Here is a 21,692-nt window from a genome sequence, read left to right as displayed (position 1 = left end):
CATTGTTCTCAAGCACACACAGAATGTTCTCCAGGATAGATCCCTTGTTAGGACACAAAACAAGCATCCGCAAATTTGAGGAATCACATCAAACACCTTTTCTGACCACAACGTGATTTCTTCTTTGACTCTGTTTGAGTGTGTTGTTCACTTTTCACATATTTGTGAATTTTCCCATTTTCCTTCTCTTGCTGACTTCTACTTTCATTGCATTGTAATCAAAAAAGATACCTGTTATGATTTCAGTCTTCAAAACGTTTCCCCTGCCCTTCCTTTATCAGTGTGATGAATAAAAATTGTATATACTCATGGCGCACAATGTGATGTTTTGATATACGTATACACTGTTACCACGATCACCACAATAAAGCTAATTAACATATCCATCACCTCACAGTTGTCGTTTTCTACCTTCATCTTGCATAACCGAAACTTTGTAACCTTTGACCTCCCCCAGCCCCTGGCAACCACCAGTCTCCTCTCTGATTCAGGTCTGTTTTGGTTTCACAGGTAAATGTTCGTCTTTCTGTGTCTTGCTAGTTCACCCAGCATAATGTCCTCCAGCTCCATGCAGGTTTTGCAGGATTTCCTCCTCCTTTAAGGTTAATAATTCCGTCCTGTGCATACACAGCCTCGCACACACATATTCTTTACCTGTTCACCCCCTGGTGGACATTTAGGTCGTTTCCATACCTTGACTAGTGTGAATAATGCCGCAGGGGACATGGCAGTGAGAAGACATCTTGTCTCAGGTAATCCTGATTTCCATTCCTTTGAATGTTTACCCAGAAGTTGGATGGCAGATCACATGTGGTCCTTTTATTAATTTTTTGAGTGACTGTACCAATTTACATTCCCACCGATAGTGAGCAAAAGTTCCCTTTTTTCCCCTACATCTTCACCAACACTTGTTATTTTTCGTCTTTCTGATAATAGCATTTCTGCCAGGTGTGAGGTGCTGTTTCATGTGGTTCTGATTTGCATTTTCCTGACATTAGTGATGTTGAGAGTCATTTAGATACCGGTTGGCCATTTGTAGTCTCCTTGAAGAAACTGATAGTCTATTGCTTTTTTTAAAATTGGGTTATTTGGCTTTTTTGCTCTTTGGTTGAAGGAGTTCCTTATATATTTTGGTTCTTAGCCCCTTATCAGATACGGGGTTTGCAAATATTTCCTGCCATTCCATAGATTAGTTTTTCCATCTTCCGATTGTTTCCTTTGTTCCGCAAAAGTTTTTGGTTTGATGTCATCTCACTTATCTTTTTTGTTGTTGTTGTTCCCTGTGCTTTTGGTGTCACATCCAAAAAATTGTTGTCCAAGAAGTTTTTCTGTATGTTTTATTTTCTCTAGTTTTGTGGTTTCAGGTCTTATGCTTAATTATCCAGTCAATTCTGAGTTTGTTTTTGTGTGTGGTGTGAGGTAAGGGTCCAACTTCCTTCTCCTGCATGTGGACACCCAGTAACATCATTTATTGAAGAGATATTCTTTTCCTATTTTGTGTTTTTAGCACCCTTGTTGAATATCAAATATCAACAAAAGTAAGATGGTTTTTAAAAAGGTAAACAAAATCAACACACATGTAGCTGGACCAAGCAAAAAAGAGCAAATACTCAAATAAATAAAATCAGAAATGGAAGAGGAGATATTGCAATATCCATTATTCTAAGTGGGGCATTGAATCTCCTCGCTATTATTGTATTGCTGTCTATTTCTCACATCAGTTCTGTTAGTATTCTTTACATATTTAGGTGCTTTGGTGTTGGATGCATATATATTTTCCTGATGAAATGAACCTTTTGTCATTATATAATGACTTTGTCTTCTGTGAGAGTTTTTAACTTAGAGACTATTATGTCTGATATTAGCATATGTGAGCACAGCCATCCTGCTTCCTTTTGGTTGCCATTTGCATAAAATATCTCTTTTCATGTACTTAGTTCTAGCCTTCTGTGTCCTTAAACTGAAGTGAGACTCTTAAAGGTAACATATAATTGGATCTTTTTATTTTTATTCATTCAGCCACTCCATTTCTTTCGATTAGAGAATTTAACGCATATATATTTACAGTTATCATTGATAGGTAAGGACTTACTATTGCCATTTCGTTACTGTTTTCTATTTGTTTCGTACCTCTTTTGTTCCTCTCTTTTTCTCTTACCGTCTTATCTTGGCATTTTACATACATTCTTTTACATCCTCTGTCCTCAACCTATTGGCTTTTCCTTCGGTCTTGTCACCTGGTCACCACAAGAGGACTGCCACAGTTGACTCTCACAACCTCATACAAATATGTACGAAGGCTGAAAAAAAGGAAAAGAATCTCTTCTCACATTCCTTTCTTCTTTTATCAGGGAGGACAGAATCTTCCAGAAATCTCCCAAGAGATCTCTCCTTGGATTCCATTAGCTGGAACTGGGTCACATGGCTATGTTTAGCTGTAAGGAAAGCTGGTAAAATGAATACCTGATGTTTTCAGCTTGAATCGTGGGGCCCGGCCAAAAAGAGAACAGTAACTAACAGAGTCCGACAGACCAACACCCACTGTTTGGCATCTATTGTGACAGATCTGGGGCAGGGAACTGCAGAATGTCAGGAATTCCCCTTAAGACTTTCCCAAGTTTCCTCATTAGTGTAATAAGTAAAAACTAAGATACTGGTTTCCAAATGATACCTTGAATATAAAAGCCCCAGCCAGAACATAACCACAAACATGACCATGAGTCTAATATTAGAGAGGGAAAGAAAACAATATCGTCCTTGATTTTCGAGTAGACAATTTTAAAACTCAAAATAAGACAAATTCTCAAGAGTTTATGGAATCAAAGGCACAAAGTGTAAAATATTTCATCATGGATTTATGCACTAGACAATATTCAAAAAACCATGTTAACATGCAGTTAGTTAAAAAGTCCTATCATCACTTTGAAACTCAAATCAATATTTTCACCTTAGTGCTTCTAAGTAGCTGGTATTTTTGCCACTTAGGTTTGTGAGCTCATTTGTTCCTATCAATACTCGTTCGCCGCTTTGCATGTTAGTAAACAAATTTAACATCTTGGTAAGTGTGTGTTTAGTTAATGTCCATTCTCAGAAACACCTCCACAATCACAAATTTGGTCTGCAGGATTGACTTTGATTACAAATGAGGTTTAGATTCTGAAGTCAAGCGTAGAATGAGGAGCCTAGCTGGAGAAATTAGATATGAAAAAAATATATAAAAGGATCCAAATCAGAAGGCAAGAAGTAAAATTAATTTCCTTTTGCAGATAATATAATAGTGTGTAAAAAAATCCTTAAGACTCCATAAAAAATTTGTTAGAACTAATAACTGAGGAGCCCCCGGGTGGCTCAGTCAGTTAAGCATCCAACTCTTGATTTCAGCTCAGGTCATGATCTCACGGTTCATGAGTAAGAGCTCCATGTCAGGCTCTGCACTGACAGCACGGAGCCTACTTGGGGTTCTCTTTCTCTCCCTCTCTCTCTGCCCCTCTCCTGTTCCTTCTCTCTCTCTCTCAAAATAAATTTAAAAAAACATTTTAAAGTAAAAAAAAATAATATAACTGAATTCAGTAAAGTCACAGGATACAAAATCAACATACAAAAACCAGTTGCATTTCTGTAAACTAACAACGAACTATCCAAAAAGGAAGTTAAGAAATTATCACTTATGACAACATCAAAAGGAATAAGATACCTAGGAATGAATTAAGGGGGTGAAGGACTTGTATACTGAAAAGTGCATCATTAATGAATAAAATTAAAGAAGACATAAATAAATGGAAAGTTGTATGGAAACCAATTTGACAATAAATTTCATATATTAAAATAAATAAATAAATAAATAAATAAATAAATAAATAAATGGAAAGACATCCATGTTCATGGATTGGAAGAATTATTATTAAAATATCTATACTACCCCAAATGACCTTCAGATTCAATGCAATCCTTATCAAAATCACAGTGGCATTTTTACAGAGACAGAAAGAATTCTAAAATTCATGTTGAACCAAAAAGAAGCTCAAATCTTACGAAAGAAGAACAAAGCTGAAGGTGTCACATTTCCTGATTTCAAAATGCATTACAAATTTACAATAATTAAAAGAGTATAATACTGACATAATAACAGACATATAAACCAATGGCAAAGAGTAGAGAGCCCAGAAACAACTGCTGGCCGATGCGTATATGGTCAAGGGTGCCAAAAACACACATGGAGAAAGGGGAGTCTTTTCCACAAACGGTGCTGGGAAAACTGAATGTCCACACGCAAAGCAATAAAATTAGACTCTTATCTTACACCACACACAAAATTCAACTGGAGAGGGATGAAAAGCTGACACATAAGACTGGAACTCTAAGACTCCTAGCAAAGACCTGAGGGAAAACCCCATCACATTGTTCTGGTCAATGATTTTTCTAATAGGACACCAAAAACACAAGCAACAAAACTAAAAATGAAGTATAGCCAAACACTAAACTCCATCTGCACAGCAAAGGAAACAATGAAAAGAGAGGAAGGACAGCCGAGTGTAGGCAACTGACAGAATGGGAGAAAATATTTGCAAACCATCTATCTGATACGGGGTTAATATCGAAAATGTATGAGGAACTTGTTCAATTCAAAAGCATACGTAGATACCTAAGTTTAAATAGAGCAAAGGACCCAGATATCAGTTTCTCCAAGGAGACATACAATGGCAACAGGAGTATAAAATGATGCTCAACATCACCCATCACCAGAGAAATGCAGTCAAAGCCACAATGAGCTATCACCTCACACGGTTAGAATGTCAGGATGGCTATTGTATATAAAGACAGCAAGTGTTGGCGAGGATGTAGAGAAATGGGGATTCTTGTGCACTGTTGGTGGGAATGCAAAGTGGTCGGCAATGGTAGAAAACAGTATGGAGGTTCCTCACAATTTAAAAACAGATATACTCTATTATGTGACAATGATACTTCCACATATTTGTCCAAAAGAATTGAAATTACCATCTCAAATAGATATTTGAACTCCTGTGTTTATTGCAGCATTATTCACAATAGCCAAGATGTGGCAACAAGCTAAAAATCCACTGGTGGACAAGTAGATACAGAAAAGGTGGTATATAGACATAGATGAAACTTGAGAATAACATCCCAAGTGAAATAAAACAGTCACAGAATGACAAATACTGGATGTTATCCTTATAGGAGTTATATAGTCAAACACACTGAGGCAGAGAGTACAATGGTGGTGGCCAGGGTAGGGTATAGGGGAATATAAGGATTTGCTACTCAATGGATATAAAACTTCAGTTATGCAACATGATTAGGTTCTAGAGATCTGCTGTACAGTATTGTGTTTCTGGTTAACATTACCGTATGTTACATTTAAAAATATGTTAAGAGGGTAGGTCTCATGTCAAGTATTCTTATCATGCACATACAAAATGAGCTGAGAAAACTCCCAACAGAATAAACCCAAAGAAATCCATATCAAGATATATATAATTGTCTCACTAATGAAAACTAAAGCAAAGAAAAATAATGTTGAGATCAGTGATAAAGAATGGCATGTTCATAGGGGAAAACTATTTAAATGCAGGTAATTTCTCACCAGAAACCATGGAAGCCAGAGGGAAATAGTTCAACGTCTTTAAGTGCTTAGGGGGGAGAAACCCTGCCAACCCTGAATTCTGTATCCAATGAAAACATTTGTTAAGAATGAAGGGCTAATAAAGACATTATTAGATGAGGAATAAGTAAGAGTATTTGTCACCAGCTTACCCACCTTAAAAGAAGGACTAGAGAAAGTGCTTTTAAGCTAGCCACGCAAAAAGCTATTCAAAGAGATACACTAAAAATCCCCACTCTAGATATATCAAAATGAAAGTCTAAAATGTTTAAGTAACCCATAGGAAGGCAGAAAAAGGAAAAGAGAAAAATGAAAACAAGAGAGAACAGAATACATTTATATGTACATACACATATACATAGTTTAAGTCCCACTATATCAATAATTACATTAAGTGTAATTACATTACATGTAAATGCTTTAAACACACAAATTAAAAACGGAGAGTGGCAGAGTAGATAAAATTCATAATCCAAAATATTCTGTCTCTAAGAAATTCACTTCAAATATATTAATATTGGTAGGTTAGAAGCAAAAGGATGGGAGATATATGCCATATGCTGTGGAAACATTAATCAAAGGATAGGAAAAGTGGTTATAATAATAACAGATAAAATGGACCACAGTACACCCAAAAATTACCAGAGACAGAGAGAAAGATTACAGAATGATTAAAGGGTCAATTTATGAGGAAGATCTAACAATAAACATGTATTCATTAAACAAGAGAGTTTCAAACTCTGTGAAGCAAAACTGATAGAAAGGAAAGGAGAAATAGAAATCCACACTTAGAGTTTGCAACTTCAACCCTTCTTTCTCAGAAACTGATAGGGGAACTAGAAAGAAAATTGGCAAGTAAATAGAAGACCTCGATAACACCATCAACTAATAGGATCCAATCAACATTTTAATCATTTTTGGGTGTGCAATTCAGTGGCATTGAGCACATTCACACTGTTGCGTGAACTTTCATCTCCAATACTTTTTCATCATTCCGTGCTGAAACACTTTACCCATTAAAAAATGACCCCTCCTTCTTAGTCACTGGTAACCATTGTACTTTCTGTGCCTATGAATTTACCTGTTCTAGCTCTCCCACACTGATGGAATCAATATTTGTCCTGTCTAGTTTATTTCATTTAGTCTTCAAGGTTCATCCATGTTGTAGCATGCATTCTGATTTCCTTCCTTTTTCAGGCTGAATAATATTCTATTGTGTGTATGTGTATACACACACATACACACATATTTTGCTTATCCATTCATCTGTTGAAGGACATTTGGATTGTGTTTTCACCTCTTGTATGTTGTAAATAATGTATCTATGAACCCTAGCAGACAAATATCTGTTCAAGCCTCTGCCTTCTTTTCTTTTTTTTTTTTCTTTGAGAGAAAGAGAGGGTGGGGGAGGGGCAGAGGGAGAGAGAGAATCTTAAGCAGTCTCCATGTACCAGCATGGAACCTGACGTGGGGCTCGATCTCACCAGCCATGAGATCTGACCCAAGCCGAAATCACGAGTTGGATGCTTAACTGACTGAGCCACCCAGGCGCCCCAAGCCTCTGCTTTCAATTCTTTTGTGTATATATCCAGAAGTGGAATTGCTAGATTATTTGGTAGTTATATTTTTAATTTTTTGAGGATTCTCCATATTGTTTTTTATAGTGGCTGCACTATACCATTTTCTATTCCTACCAAGAGTGTACAAAGGTTCCCTTTTCTCCACATCCTCATCAATACTTGTTATCTTTTTAAATAATGACTATCCTAACAGGTGTGAGGTAATATCTCATTGTGGTCTTAATCTGCATTTCCCTGATGATTAGTGATGGTGAAAACATTTTTATGTATTTGCTGACCATATGTATGTCTTCTTTGAAGAAATGTCTCTTTGAGTCTTTGCCTATTTTAAAATCAGGTTGTTTTTTTTTCTATTGAGTTGTAGGAGATATAGAGATAGATAGATAGATAGATAGATAGATAGATAGATAGATAGATAGATAAAAGATGGATAGATGGTAGATAATAGATGATATATAATAGGTAGATGATAGAAGATAGATAGATGAATGTAGGGATAGATATAACATTATTGAGATTAATGCATACGTAATAGGAATCACTCACTTAAAATGTACAATTCAGTAGCTCTTGTATGTTTATAGAGCTGTACAACCACCACCATCATCAATTTTGAGCATGCGCATTAACTGTCCCCCAAACTGCATACACATATCAGTGACTCCTCATTTCCCCAGCCCCCCAGTCCCAGGCTTTCTGGCTCTATGGATGTGCCCATTCCAGATATTTTATGTAAGTGGCATCACACAGTGAGGCCGTTTGTGACTGGCCTCTTTCACTAACTGTAATGTTTTCAGGGTCCATCCATGCTGTGGCAGGTATCGAGATTTCAGGAATACCTTGTGCTGGGGGTGCACCTCCATACAGTCCCGGGGTGGGGGCAGGAGATAGGACTGCCTACTGTCAGGAGCGAAAGTGAATGAATCAAAACCCAGTAAAAGCATGTCATTTGGTTATAGAGATAACAACCCAGAGAAACAGCTAAACAGTTAAAAGGTGGTATCTGTGGAGAATCTTGGTGGATTTTTTTCATCAGGATTTTTTTCTTTTGCAGGCCTTTTGTGTGACTTAATATTCTAACGATACAAGGTTTTTACTTTAAAAAATCTTTTTGGATAAGTTTTTTTTTCATGTTTATTTTTGAGAGAAACAGAGACAGAGCATGAGCAGGGGGGAGCAGAGAGAGAGAGGGAGACACAGAATCTGTCAGCACAGAGCCTGACGCGGGGCTCGAACTCATGAATTGGGAGATCATGACCTGAGCCAAAGTTGGACACGTAACCAACTGAGCCACCCAGGCGTCCCTACAAAATCTTTTTAACTTCACTTGAAAATGCTTGTGACTTAGCCTGGCTCTTTACTGTCTGTTATTTTATTTTGGAAATGAATGCAGTGCCCAGCATAGCCAAGAAAGCATCCCAGAGCCACGTGGGTGTGCAGAAAGACCTGTGTGTTTGTACTGCATACATTAAAACTTGGGTTTATTTTCCAAATGCAACGATTTCATCTCTAAGTTGCTCCCCGACCGTTCTCATTTTGTCACTATCCCTCCGTATTAATTGCAAGCTTAGCTTTTCTCCTCCCTTTTGTGACCTCGTAGCCAAAACCAGCCGTCCCTGTGTTGCTCTCTGTGTCCTCTGAGCTTCCACATGGCCCAGGGACAGCGACCTGATGCCTCTTCCTGTAGTTTAGGAGCCCTAAATGCTTCTCAAGGTCATGGCCTTTTCCTGGCATAAGTAGGAAGGAAATAAGGCAAATCAGAACCAGAAGGAAAGCATTCCATGGTCAAACATCAAGAAGCTTTCTAGGGGCGCCTGGGTGGCTCAGTCGGTTAAGCGTGAGTTCGAGCCCCGCGTTGGGCTCTGTGCTAACAGCTTGGAGCCTGGAGCCTGCTTCGGATTCTGTGTCTCCCCCTCTCTCTGCCCCTGTCTCAAAAATAAATAAATATTAAAAAAAAATTTTGAAAAGAAGCTTTCTAAAGCCTAAATATCCCCTACAATTCCTGTTCATTCATTCATCCCTGGTTCGTTCGTGTGTTCACATGGTTGGAGAGTTTGTGTTTTGGTAGCTTCAGGGCTGCTGATGTGAGAAAGGGACAGAGAGCGACATCACAGGCTCTCTTCCTGCTCCCTCTTCACTGGGGGAAGCTCACGGCCGCCCCTCAGCCCACACCTTGGGAGGGAGGGCATTTGCTCTGGGACTTCAATCTTCTGAATTCCCAGTGTGGTTTGCCTCCTACTCAAAACTTACAAAGTCGGGGTGCCCGGGTGGCTCAGTCGGTTAAGTGTCCGACTCTTGACTTCAGCTCCCGTCATGATCTCACGGTTTGTGAGTTCGAGCCCCGCATCAGACTGTGTGCTGACAGCTCAGATCAGAGCCTGGAAGCCTGCTTGGGATTCTGTGTCTGCCTCCCTCTCTGCCCCTCCCCACTGGTGCTCACACACACACACACACACACACACACACACGCACACGCACACGCACACTTTGTCTCTCTCTCTCTCTCAAAAATAAGTAAACTTAAAGAAAAACTTAACAAAGATACATTTATGTTTCTTCTTGTGTTGGAAAGCCTTAGGAGGGCAGAAAACAATCTCCTAGAATTTACCATCTGTTTTGATTGACTTACGGGTAATTTTTAATCTCAACTCCTGGGAAACCACAGCGTGGCTCCTTACAAAAACCTCAAGGACACAGAACCATGTCTTAAGTTCACGGCAAAGGCTTAGCCAGTGTAGAGAGAGTCTGTTGCTGGGAATCTTTGCAAGACAGAACCCCCCTCCTGGGGCCTCACCAAGATGTGTGCTGTTCAGGAGGCTGATTCGTAAGGGTCTGCTCGGTGGGATAAAAACCAGCTTTACCTAGACCAGCAACTTCTTCCCCTTCTTTTTTTCTGCCATAGAGCAGTTTGTGCGAACTGTCAAAGCCTAAAGGAGTAAAGCTCTTTAAGGACAGAAAGTGTGTTTCAGTTCATGTGGGCTCCCCGACACCCACTACGTAGTAAGTGCTTGAAGAATTGAAGCCAAACTAGAAGTTCTCCTCTTGGATGGGGAGAGAATGACAACTGTACGTATCACCTCCTGCTGTCCCCACCATGTGCGGGACGGTCTCTGGCCAAGAGCCGAAGGGAGTGAATGGGCTGCGGTGAGAACAGGGCTCCCAGGAGAACCGGCCAGGCCATTGGCCCAGAACAGGGTGTAGAGGCTGAACGCGGGTCCAGGAGGCTCAGTCGGGTTCCTGGGCGTCTGGAAGAGTCCGGGCCGCCCGTGGGTGGCGGGAGGGACAAAGAAACGGGGCCTTGGGTGGGGAGTGGTCGAGAGAAGATCCCAGGCGCCGTGCTCTCGTCTGTGCATTCTCTGCCCTCTCCCGGGGAGCCCAGGGTGAGGACGCATGCGGGCCCCGGGGCTCTGGAGGGGGGTTGGTGCTGCTGCGGGGGTGGGGGGCAGTTGCTCGGGTGAGGACCCACAGCTTGAAGTCCAGGAGGGTGATGCCTCCGGCTTCGTTCTTCTTCCTCAGGATTGCTTTGGCTCTTCCGGGGCGGGGGTCCCTTTGTTACTGTGTCTCTCTCTCTTGCCATTCTCTCTGTCTCTGTTGCTCAGTGGTCGTCAGTCAGCCCTCGTTCTCCAGGAGGAGCTGCTCTATGGGCAGGTGTGATTTGCCACGTTCCAGGAAGGGGTGAGTTCAGGGTCTTCCTACATCACCGTCTTGAACCGAAACTCCCTTCCCTTTCATTTCTTTGACATCTTAGATCGAATCGTTTGAATTTTTTTCTTATGCTTGAACAATTCTGATCTTGCAGTGTATTTATATCTACATTAAGAAGTAGCCTTTATTCATGATATTAGATTTGTTTTTTCCAGCTTGAATATACCTCCAGCTGAGGTATAACTGACAATTGGAATGTATTCTTCCTTATTTACTCCCTACACCCCTTCTCCCTCACCCTCTGTCCCTCTCTCTCTCTCTCTCTCTCTCTCTCTCTTTTCCTCAAGGAGGGTAGTAGCCATGATAAATGTGAGCATAATATTTATGTACAGATCTGACACTGAACATTCTTTGCTCAAAAAAAATTGAAAAGAGGGAAATTTCCTTCTGTAATTCTTTCCATGAGTGTACTTGCCAGACGGTGGTGAGGAAGTGTGGTGGGATCAAACCTTCAGTGGGGGTCTGCCTCTGTGCGCGTCTGCTGAGTCACCTGCCCTCGGGGCTGTGTTCTCGCCTCCTGTGAACCTGGCGGAGCAGCCCTGGAAAGGGGAGCCTGCGCGTGCGTGTCTCGGACAGGTGCACAAACCAGTGCGACCTGCCTCAGGACGTTTGGTCCTGTCTTTGAGGCTAAGTCAGCGCAGATAAATGTGTCCAAACCCTCTGTTACCCTCTGTCTTGTCCAATTTTCTCCTTAGACCCTTTTCTCCCCACAGCATCTCTGCCCGTCATTTTCCTGCATTGGCTTAATCCTCTGAGTGGGTAACATAGACGTGAGTGCCCCTGTGGCAGGTCTCTGTGAGTCCAAACACCAAAGCACAAATCCCGGTACCTCAACTTCCCTACGCGCCTCCTTTTACGGACCACGTGCTTTCTGTTTTACACAGTTTCCCCGGATTCCGCACCATCCCCCCACGTTCCCAGAAGGATCTGGACACCCGCTTTGAAAAACAGGTATTATCCTGTCTAGTCCTCATCTTCACGTCATGCGCTACGTCGTGAAATTTTGCTGGTTGTCCTTAGGTTCATGGCGTACTCCCATGAAATCTTCAAGTCGTCAGAAATCTACTCGCAAAACAATTGCTTCCGCAGGCTGAGCAATGAGGGACAGAATATTTCAGATACGAAGTCTGTAGCTATCGTCTCTTGAAGGACTTGCATTGACATCTTACAGACAGTTGTTTATACTGTCATAGGTATATGATTATTATAGGCGTAAATTTTTGTCAGAGGATGGCTTGCAAGGCGACACAAACAATTCTCCATGAGGTGCCCAGTCAGCACCCGCCCAACCCGTTAGTGAGGGAACCTGCAGTGGTTCAGAGGAGAACATCTTAGATCTCAAGGAGAGGTGGTCAGGTGGCAGGGGAATTCCAAGGCAGATGGAGGACAGAGAGTGACCCCCTACTTGGCAGTGGAGCCGCAACCTGTGAAATCTTTTGTAAGAAAAGAAAAATTTAAAGAGGCGTATATAATTGACGTCAAATGCGTGTTCAGAAGGTACCTTCAGAACACGGTTGACATTCGTATCACAGACGAAGCCATCACGATAATCAAGATGGCAGTCATACACATCCCCCCAAACCCTGTCATCTTCTGACGGGAAATCTGCCGAGACTGAGCGGTTTTGCAGGACGGTTTCAGCCGCCGGGGCGGCCCTGGGCTCGGGGCTCCTGCTCTGGCCGCTCCTCCCTTAAGAGCTGCCCTCCCTGGGGTGTCTGAGTGGCTCAGTGCGTTAAGCGTCGGACTCTTGATTTCAGCTCAGATCACGATCTCACGGTTCTTGGGTTCAAGCCCCGCATCGGGGTCTGTGCTGACATTTCGGAGCCTGCTTGGAATTCTCACTCTCTCTCTCTTTCTCCTTCTCTGTCTGCCCCTCCCCCACTCTCTCTTTCTCAAAATAAATAAACATTAAAAAAAAAAGAGCCACCCTCTGGGGAGGGGTCCTGCGTCCTCTGGGGCAGGAGCAGTGGGTGATTGACTCTCCTGTGTGAGCTGAGGTCCCCTGGTCCCCTGGCCCTGGGTGTCCTGGCGGTGTCCAGCTCCCAGGAAAGTGCACCCGGGCCCCAGGCAGTTGGGGACAGAGCCCCCGGGGAGGCCCTTAGCCCTTCACGTGGCTGTTTCGTGGCTACCAGTGGCCAAGCTCCTCAGAGACAATGTTGTCTCAGGACACCATTTAGTCTTTTTCGGGGAAAGAACTTTACTCTTCAGAGTGAACTCGGTGCCGACGCAGAGATGCACCCTGCGAGTGGCCTGCCTCTGTTTGCCCGTAAACACGGGCGGACTCTCGCTCTGCGGCCCGAGGGTGCCCTGAGAATGCCGCGGCCGCCTCCCAGTGCTCCCGCGTCGGTGACTCCCAGCGGCTCCTTCTGCAAGGTCGCCTACACACGGTTCACCGGCTAATGGCTTCGGTTCTCTGGGTTCAGGAGGAGGCTGGAAGAGCTTGGTGGAGGGGGAACGGCATGCACCTGTCGCCCTGTGCGTGTTAACGTCTGCAGCCCAGTGAGCCAGACAGGACGCCTCCCCCGCCCCCCACATCTCCTCCCGCCTCCTCGCTGCCCGCCCGCCCTCTGCCCTTCCCCGGGCGTGCGCCGCTCTGCTTTTTCTCACTAAAAGTCAGTCCAGGGGTTTTACGTCAGGAATCAGTCCAGTACGTGGCCCTTTGGGACTGGCTGAGCCACTCAGCAGGACGGAGATTCAGCCTTGCTTCCACGTCTGCAGCACCGTGTCCTTTCCACCTCGTTCTGGTTACCCTGCACCTGTTGACAGGCATCTGGGGGGTCCCCCGGTTCGGGGACCCCTAGAGCCCACCCTGCCCACGTCCACTGCTGAGAAGCCTGCCCGGGCTGCTTCCTTGTCCCCCCACCCCCCCGCCGCGGGTGTCTGTCCATCTGTCCACCACCTGCCCGCAGGACCACGGCCACCCCCTCCTCCGGCCGCTTCACCAGTCGGGAGCCCCCTCTCCTGACACGGCCTCCCTGTGGCCTGGGAAGTGGCTGCCTCACTTCATCTCAGGAACGCTCCCTCTGCTCAGACAGCTTTGGAATTTCGTGGCAGAGCCCGAGTCCCTCTTGCTGGAACCACCTCGGTGCTGGGCGGCCCGAAGCTGAGGTCTGGGCTTCAGAAACGGGATCCCCGCTTTACAGAGTTAAAGTGGCGGGGAGAGCTCCCAGGGTCGGCGATGTTGCCAGAACCAGAAGTTCCTCCGTCCCGCCGGGGAAGCCCTCTCTCTGGGGCCTGTTGGACCGGCAGCTCCCTGGTCCCTTGTGGCAGGCCTCTGTGGGGGCCCAGCGCCTGGGGACAAAGTGGTGACCCCACATCCGGGCACTCTGCATGCAGAAGTTCCGAGAGTTACTCCCAGAAGCAGAACTCAGGACATTTAAGTGACCAACCTGTCACTGGTAGTTACAGGCACCGTCCATGGTCACCCACTGTCCGCTGGGCTCTCTGCAAGTGACTTAAATGCATCATCTAATTGGCTGCCCCCAGTGACCTCGTGAATACGAAATTGCTGCTACCACGGTTATTGCTCTGGTTCTCCAGGTGAGGGCCTGGTCATCGGAGACGTCGGCCAACGTGCCCAGAGACACACAGCTAACAGGTGCTGAGCAGGTGGATGGGAGGCTTCTGTCACGAGTCCCGTCTGCCAGACCCTCCTCCCGAGGCCGTCCTAACGCCGCAGTGGCTGTGGCCTTCCTGCCCCCTTTCCTGCGCCTTCCTCCCCCACCGGGAGTCAGCAGATCCTACCCGGGAAGGCTCTCCTGCCGGGACCTGACGTGGCCTCCCTGCCTTCCCCTCCCCCACGGAGGAAAGACCCTCTTCGAGCTGTCTTGCCGAAGACAGTCGAGGAGCTCTGAGAAGCCGCACTTGAGCGTTCGGCTCAGAAATACGTACAAATAGTTCCCAAGAAGTTTGACCAAATCCATTAAAGGCTTGCGTCCATGGTGCTTGTTCTCATCGTGAGAGATGCGCTCCCACGTCTTGGGATTCGCGGGATGAGTGGAGCCTGAGCCACACGCGGCATGGCCGGGAGCTCAGCCCGCACGCCTGCATCCGGGAACAGTCTGTGGTTTGCAGATGCCCTCGGGAAACAGAAGTCTGTCTTGGGTTCATGTCCGTGCAGCTGCCACCGTGAAATGCTTTCTCGTCCACGCTGTCACCACGCAGACAGCCCGGGCATCCTGGGGAGCGAGCAGCGGGGTCATTGCTATAGCACCGCACTGGCACAGAGCAGTTTGGCAGGGCGGTCATCACAAGTACATCGCTGGGGACCTGGCTGGTGACAAACGTCCTCGCGTCCTAACACAGAAGTTAAAATACTTCACAGGGTAAAAGGTGCTCTTCGCGGCTCAGCCTTTCCGGGGCAGGTCCACGTGTGCTGACGGCGGGCCGCACACGGCGAAGGAGTCACGGTCGCACAGCACGGTGCCCAGTGTGGGGACTGTGACCGTCTCCCCCAGAGGGTCACCAGGAAACTTCGAGCGCCGGCGGAGGAGGTCTGCCGGCTACACGTTGCTGGTACAACCACGCTGCGGGTCACGAGGCTGACAGCCACACGGGCCCGCCGTGGTGGCCGGGCGCCGCCTGGGGACTCCGCCTCCCCCACAGACGATGGTGGCCCACTTGGTGAGCCGGACGGAGCTGCAGAGCAGAGCCCTCATCAACGTGGAGCCTGCTGAAACTGACACGGGCTTGTGGGCTTTGGGACAACGCGCCCCTGGTGTCCTCCTGCCTGTGACCCGCACAGCAGGGTGCTTCTCCCCCGGGGGGCCTGAGACGCTTCAGCCCAAAGCAACACACCCTCAGTGACTCATCTCTGCGCGGGCTAGGGCACCGTCTACACCCGCGTGGGCTAATGCGCAGTCTCCACCCATGAGGGCTAGCGCACCATGGTCACGCGCTCAAGCCAGCAGGCCGTCCACACCCACGAGGCTGGCCGAGGAACCTGGTGACACAGTCACCAGGAGATGGGATGCCGCTTCCACACTTCCCAACTCTGGCCGCCCGTTCAACCTGGCTGAGATTCCAGGTCTCTTGCCTGCAAGCTGGAAATCGGAAAACCCGGCGTTCTGGAGCCTCCCTCCCTCCCTCCACCTGGTGTCCCCGGGGGTCCTGGAGAGGCACCTCCATGCAAGACTCCCGGCAGCGCTCAGGGCTGTGTGTCCTCCCCACGTCCAGGACATTTTGTCCTGCCCCCGTTGAGATATTCCTCACACAAGTCCTCGACAGCAGTGATTCTCAGGCCCTTTACTCCTTTGAAAATTCAGGTGCATCGTGAACCCTCCTCCCAAAGGAAAAAAAAAAGCCCATTAATCAGGCGTGGATAGACTCAGTATCGATCACACGTCAGTTCTGCCCAAATTGATCAATGCAACCCCAACAGAAATTCCAGCAGCCTTTTAAAAATCTGACAATTGAATCTAAAAGTCCTACAGAAATGCATAATACCTACAACAGCCAAAGTAATTTCTAAAAATAAGAACTAATTTGGAACGCTAACATTATCTGGTTTCCAGACTATAATGAGTTTGCAGTAATGGAGGCAGTGTACCTTTCTTGAAAATACAGGCAAAAAAGATCAGTGGAGTGGAAAGAAGTCCAGGAATCCAGCCACTGTGTATGGACAACTGATTTTGACCAAATTTCAAAAGCAAGTTAATAGACAAATAATAGCCTTTTCACTAAATGGTCCTGCAACAATCAGGTATTCATACTTTAAAAGATGTCACTGGGGCGCCTGGGTGGCTCAGCTGGTTGAGTGTCCGACTTCGGCTCAGGTCATGATCTCACGGTTCGTGAGTTCGAGCCCCGCGTCGGGCTCTGTGCTGACGGCTCGGAGCCTGGAGCCTGCTTCGGATTCGGTGTCTCCCTCTCTCTCTGCCCCTCCCCCGCTCACGCTCTTGTCTCTCTCTCAAAAATAAATAAACATTAAAAAAAATTTTTTTTAAGATGGCACTGTTTTATTTCGCAGAGTGAAAACGTGGTTGGGGATGTGGGGTGAAAGGGATCTGTTGGCCACCCGCCAACTCCGGACCTTGAATTCTTGCTAGAAACGTGCAGTGCTATTAGGTTGACATAAACAAGGGGGAAACGGAGAACAGTGATAATAAAATGCTGCAAATAAGTCTATAGGTTTAAAGGAACATCTTTTCAGACATTCACATCAGGTGTCATGGATATTCAAGGAAAATGGGGGGCTTGCGGCTTCTCAAGATTCAGAGAGCGTCCAGGCTGGGAGGTGGTTCTGCTGGGAGGGGGCAGAGTGGGGCTGAGCCCAGGACATGTCACCTGAGCTGGTGGCCGGCCAGACCCCAGACTCTGATTAAATCCTGAGTATTTAGGATTCAAGGTGGCAGGTCCCGTCCGCCTTCATTTCAACCCTGGAAGCTACAGTTTGGTTCAAAACAAGCGCAATATCTAAAGGTTTCCGGGAGCAAATATAAACTCTGCCCCACAAATAACCGAAACCAGATTCTCTGGAGGAGGCGGTGGGACAAGCGGAGGTGGGAAGAACGGAGAGTACTTTTTATTTGACGGAGTGGACAAATGGGAGACGGAGGTCGTGAATCATTTCATTAGGAGTAATGGCTTGGATTTATAGGGTGCCTTTCTTCTGAAGATCTAAAGCCATTCCCATCCCTGCTATTTTGTCTGTGTTCACAGCAACTTGAGCAACAAAACACTGTTGTGGAGTAAACATCAAATGCAGAAATGCTGCCGAAAGGGGGGTAGGGAGGTTTGAGAAGCCTGCGGGCCCTGGGGTGCCCCCAGAGGAAAGGGGGCCGCGGGGCTGGGGGGGGCGGGGAGCGGAGCAGCTGGTGCTCCCAGGACCTACATGCTGCCTCCTTCCTGGTTTCTGCCAGACGAGGCCCCGGCAGGTGCAGCGGGCTTCCCATTCCCAGCTCTCTTTGTCCACCTTTTCTTCTAAAAATAGACTTTATTCTAGAGTGGTTTTAGGCTCACGCCGAACCCGGGAAGAGATTTCCCGCGTGCCTCCCGCCCACCCCCTGTGCACGCTCCCCCCCACCGTCAACACCCCCACCAGAGGGGGGCATTCGTGGCAAGTGATGAACCCACAAACCCACAGGGACACATCGTCATCCCCCACAGTTTACACGGGGCTCACTTGGGTATGTGCCTTCCGTGGGTTTGGACAGATGTATGATGATGTGTGTCACCATTACAGAGTCATATAGAGTCCTTCCGCGGCCCTGGAGTGCTCTGTGTCCTCTTCACTCCCCGTCCCTCGCCTCCGGGCAACCCCTGACTGTCCACGGTCCCTACAGCTTTACCTTTTCCCGAATGTCACATAGCTGGAATCACACAGCCTTTCCAGCCGGCTTCCTTCTAACTGAACATACTTAAAGTCCCTCCGTGTCTTTTCGTGGCCTGATAGCTCATTTCTTTTTCTTTTTTTAATGTCTATTTATTTTTGAGAGAGAGAGAGAATGGGGGAGGGTCAGAGAGGGAGGGAGACACAGAATCCGAAGCAGGCTCCAGGCTCCGAGCTGTCAGCACAGAGCCCGACGTGGGGCTCGAACCCAGGAACCATGAGATCATGACCTGAGCCAAAGTCAGACGCTCAACTGACTGAGTCACCCAGGCGCTCCAACTTGTTTCTTTTCAACACTGAATAATATTCCATTGTCTGGATGGACCACAGTTTACTTATCCATTCACCCACGAAGGACATCTTGGCGCGGTTATGAACAGAGCTGCTGTGAACACCGCGTGCAGGTGGTGTGGACATCCGTGCTCACGTCCACTGGAGACACACTGTGGGCTGTGGTCGCTGATGGCTGCATCCCACAGAAAGAGCAGGTTAGGTCTTATTGCTCTGTCCACCTCTCGATTCCTAGTTCCTTTCTTAAGGTTTTGTATTGAAATAGAGTATTGTACCACAGTGCCACATTGGTTTCCGATGTACGACACAGTGATTTGGCAAGTCTGTGCGTTCTAAGGGCAGTTCAGTTGCTAAGAAACCACCTACCTGTTTTCCACGTTGCGTTTCCCCCCGGCCACCAAGGGGAGTTCCCGTGGCTTCAGTTGTTCTGTGTCAGGCAGGAGTGGCCAGACCACAGCAGAAACCACACAACATGGTCAGTACCTGCAAGGGGACCCGCTGTCTCCGACCTGGGCATGTGTGCGGGGCTCCAGGAGAAAGCGTCTGACGTCCTAATTGGCGGTGTGGCCCAGTGTTGCCTCTGGGGCTGTGGGCGCAGGCGATCGGTCTTGTTTCTCTTCCTTGTTCGAGCATCAACCAGACAGAGCACCTGACGTGTGCCGGGCGCCCCTGCTCGTGTGTCAGGGGCCCGCCAGCCCGCTCCCCACCTCCAGCCTAGATGCAGATGTGGTGCCAGCCGCGGTGTGGCTGGAAACTAGAAGGGTCGCCTGCCAGGTGGGGAGCAGGGTGGGGTCACGGCGTGGCTTGCTGAACCTCACAGAGGGCTGGAATGCCCATGACGCCTTCTCAGAAATGCGTGACCTTGTCTACCCCCAGATTATAAAGCTTGATGTAAAAAAAAGCAATTTAGGGATAATCCAGGGAGATTGAATATCCACCGGGCGCTCGTTGGAGGTGGTAACGTCATGTCTGCCATATCAGAGACAAATGTCCTGTGGTTTAGAGACGCACAGGGAAGAGTCTAGCAGTACAAACATATGGAGCCCATTGTTTGCACCAATGAGGGTCAACAAACACAAACCATGCAACAAAGGGGGAAGTTGGAGGGGGGAGAGAGGCGGTGGTTCTCAAGCTTCACGGGCCCCCCGAGGGATGTTTAACACTCGATGCTGGGCCCCCAGAGCTGCCGGTCGGGTGGGGCTGGGGTAAGACCTGGAATTCTCATTTCTAACAAGTCCCGGATGCTGCGGACGCTGCTGGTTCACACTCTCAGAACCACTGTGTGAAGGAAACAGCAAGATTGCAAAACACGGCTGATCACGCACTGGGCGTGGGGTCGAGGGGTGATCACGCACTGGGCATGGGGTGGCTTGAGATTCTTTAGACTATCATCTCTATGTTTGCGTGCTTGACATAGAGGTGTCCGAACATCTTTTAAACAATATATTCTCTGCACATTTTCAGAGTTGAGAAAATGTTGACGATCCAGAAGTCAAATTCTTGCCAAGACCTTCCTCTACCCAAAGCTCCCATGAGGAATCAAGCATCAGGTCCAGGGGACACTCAGCGAACACACCCACAGAAGGCCCATCTCTTCTCACCGTTTGCCAGAGATTTGGGTGACAGTGATGCAGCCACCTGCCTTGCGAGGAAAGACAACAGGTGCGTGGTCCCGGCAACTCGCCACAATGGGAAAACCCGCGTTTCAGTGACTTAGTTTACGAATAACTCATGTTCAGCTCCGTTAGCTGTGGAAGCATTTGGTCCTGCTCCCCCGGCCTCCCTCCCCGGGGAATAAAAACACACAAGAGTGGTTTAAACGAGAGAAACATTTGCTTTTCTTTCCTCTGGGGCCTCCTGAGCTGCTCAGGGGCCAGCATCCTACTACGCCGGCCTCATGACCCAACATGGCAGAAAAGGTGAGTGGCACTGGATGAATCCAGAAGGTTCCCAAGGCTACGGGCCCCCTGCCGGCATCTCCATTGGGATCCACTCCACCTGCAGGGATACCGGGCTGCACACAGTCAGAACAGGGACTGGTGGGCACAAAGCCTCATCATCAAAGGGCCACGCTTCCTCCCTTAACACTCAGGACCCACCAGAGCTGAGGACCCAGCCTTTCAAGCCCGTCCTGGCTGTTCAATCAAGTCTCTTGTGAGGTTGCCCATGGGCCTACTCAGAAAAAACAGGACAAGAAATACCACAGAGCCCATTAGCAGGGTGGGACTTGAATTCCCATCTCTCAAGCACAAAAAAACGAGAAACCCATGCCTATCCTGTTCAGTGGCAAAGTTCCTTGAGGCCAGGGGCAGAGACAGGCCTCTCAGCCTGCAGGAAACACAAGTGTGAGTTTGCATCTTGGGTTCTCCCAAAATGGGTGATGTTGGCAATTTCAGGATAGTCTACTTCCTGCAATTTTCTTACCTAAAAGCAGCTTACACGTTAGCACCTAAAATCCCTTCCAGGACCTACAACGCTCAGGTTGGCAAGGCAGACGTTGTGATCCCCGGTGTAGGGGGCAAGTCTGCAGGTGGAAAGGTCCTCCAGGGTCGTGGGGAGAGACTGTCCCTTCCCTGAGCCCATGTGGTAGAGCCTGTTCTGCAAGTAGAATTTAGTCACAAGGCCTTCGAGATCTTCGTTTATTCAAAATGAAGAGATAAAAATCAGTACATAGGCCCGTAGAAAAAGTACAAAATGTAGCTAAGAAAAAATACATTATTTTCACCGTAAGCTCTGCTGTGTGTGTGTGTGTGTGCCACACTGCATGTATCTCTAGAATATTCTGCTGTTTTGCAAACGTGTAACTGATTTTAAAGTAAGAACCTGAAGTGAAACCTCAGCGATCAGTTATGTTCACACCTTAAAGAAACATTTAAAATAACTGAGGTTGAGGAGAAAGAGGGAAACTCAAACCTTGGCCCCAATGGGCAATTAGGGAAGACACGTTTTTGACGGAATCTCGGGGTATTTGGACAAAGCAAGTTTAGCACGATGGAACCCCGTGCCCCCCACCAGTGGCCCTGGATGCTCCATAAAACCTCAGACGCCTGGAGGGCCGCTGGCCAGAGGGCTGAGCCTGCTTATGGCCTGTGCGGTAGGGACCCGGGCTCTGTTCCCACCGGCCCCGTGCTCTGGCATGCCCTCCCCAGAGAGGCCTGGCCGAGCT

The 21,692-nt window shown here is 47.3% G+C and overlaps 1 protein-coding gene across 1 annotated transcript in view; it reads left to right on the top strand.

The window, feature by feature from the left end:
* Positions 1–21,148, top strand: part of NXNL2 (nucleoredoxin like 2) — a 215,443-nt gene extending 194,295 nt beyond the window's left edge. The window contains exon 4 of the transcript XR_008291337.1: positions 19,991–21,148. The gene's annotated coding sequence lies outside the window, so the exon portion shown is untranslated. The remainder of the gene's footprint in view (positions 1–19,990) is intronic.
* Positions 21,149–21,692: the final 544 nt, after the last annotated feature.

Source organism: Acinonyx jubatus, chromosome D4 (genome assembly GCF_027475565.1).
Source record: "Acinonyx jubatus isolate Ajub_Pintada_27869175 chromosome D4, VMU_Ajub_asm_v1.0, whole genome shotgun sequence".
NCBI classification, from domain to species: domain Eukaryota; kingdom Metazoa; phylum Chordata; class Mammalia; order Carnivora; family Felidae; genus Acinonyx; species Acinonyx jubatus.
The sequence above is the reverse complement of the archived record's forward strand: the minus strand, read 5'-3'. Positions and strand labels throughout refer to the sequence as shown.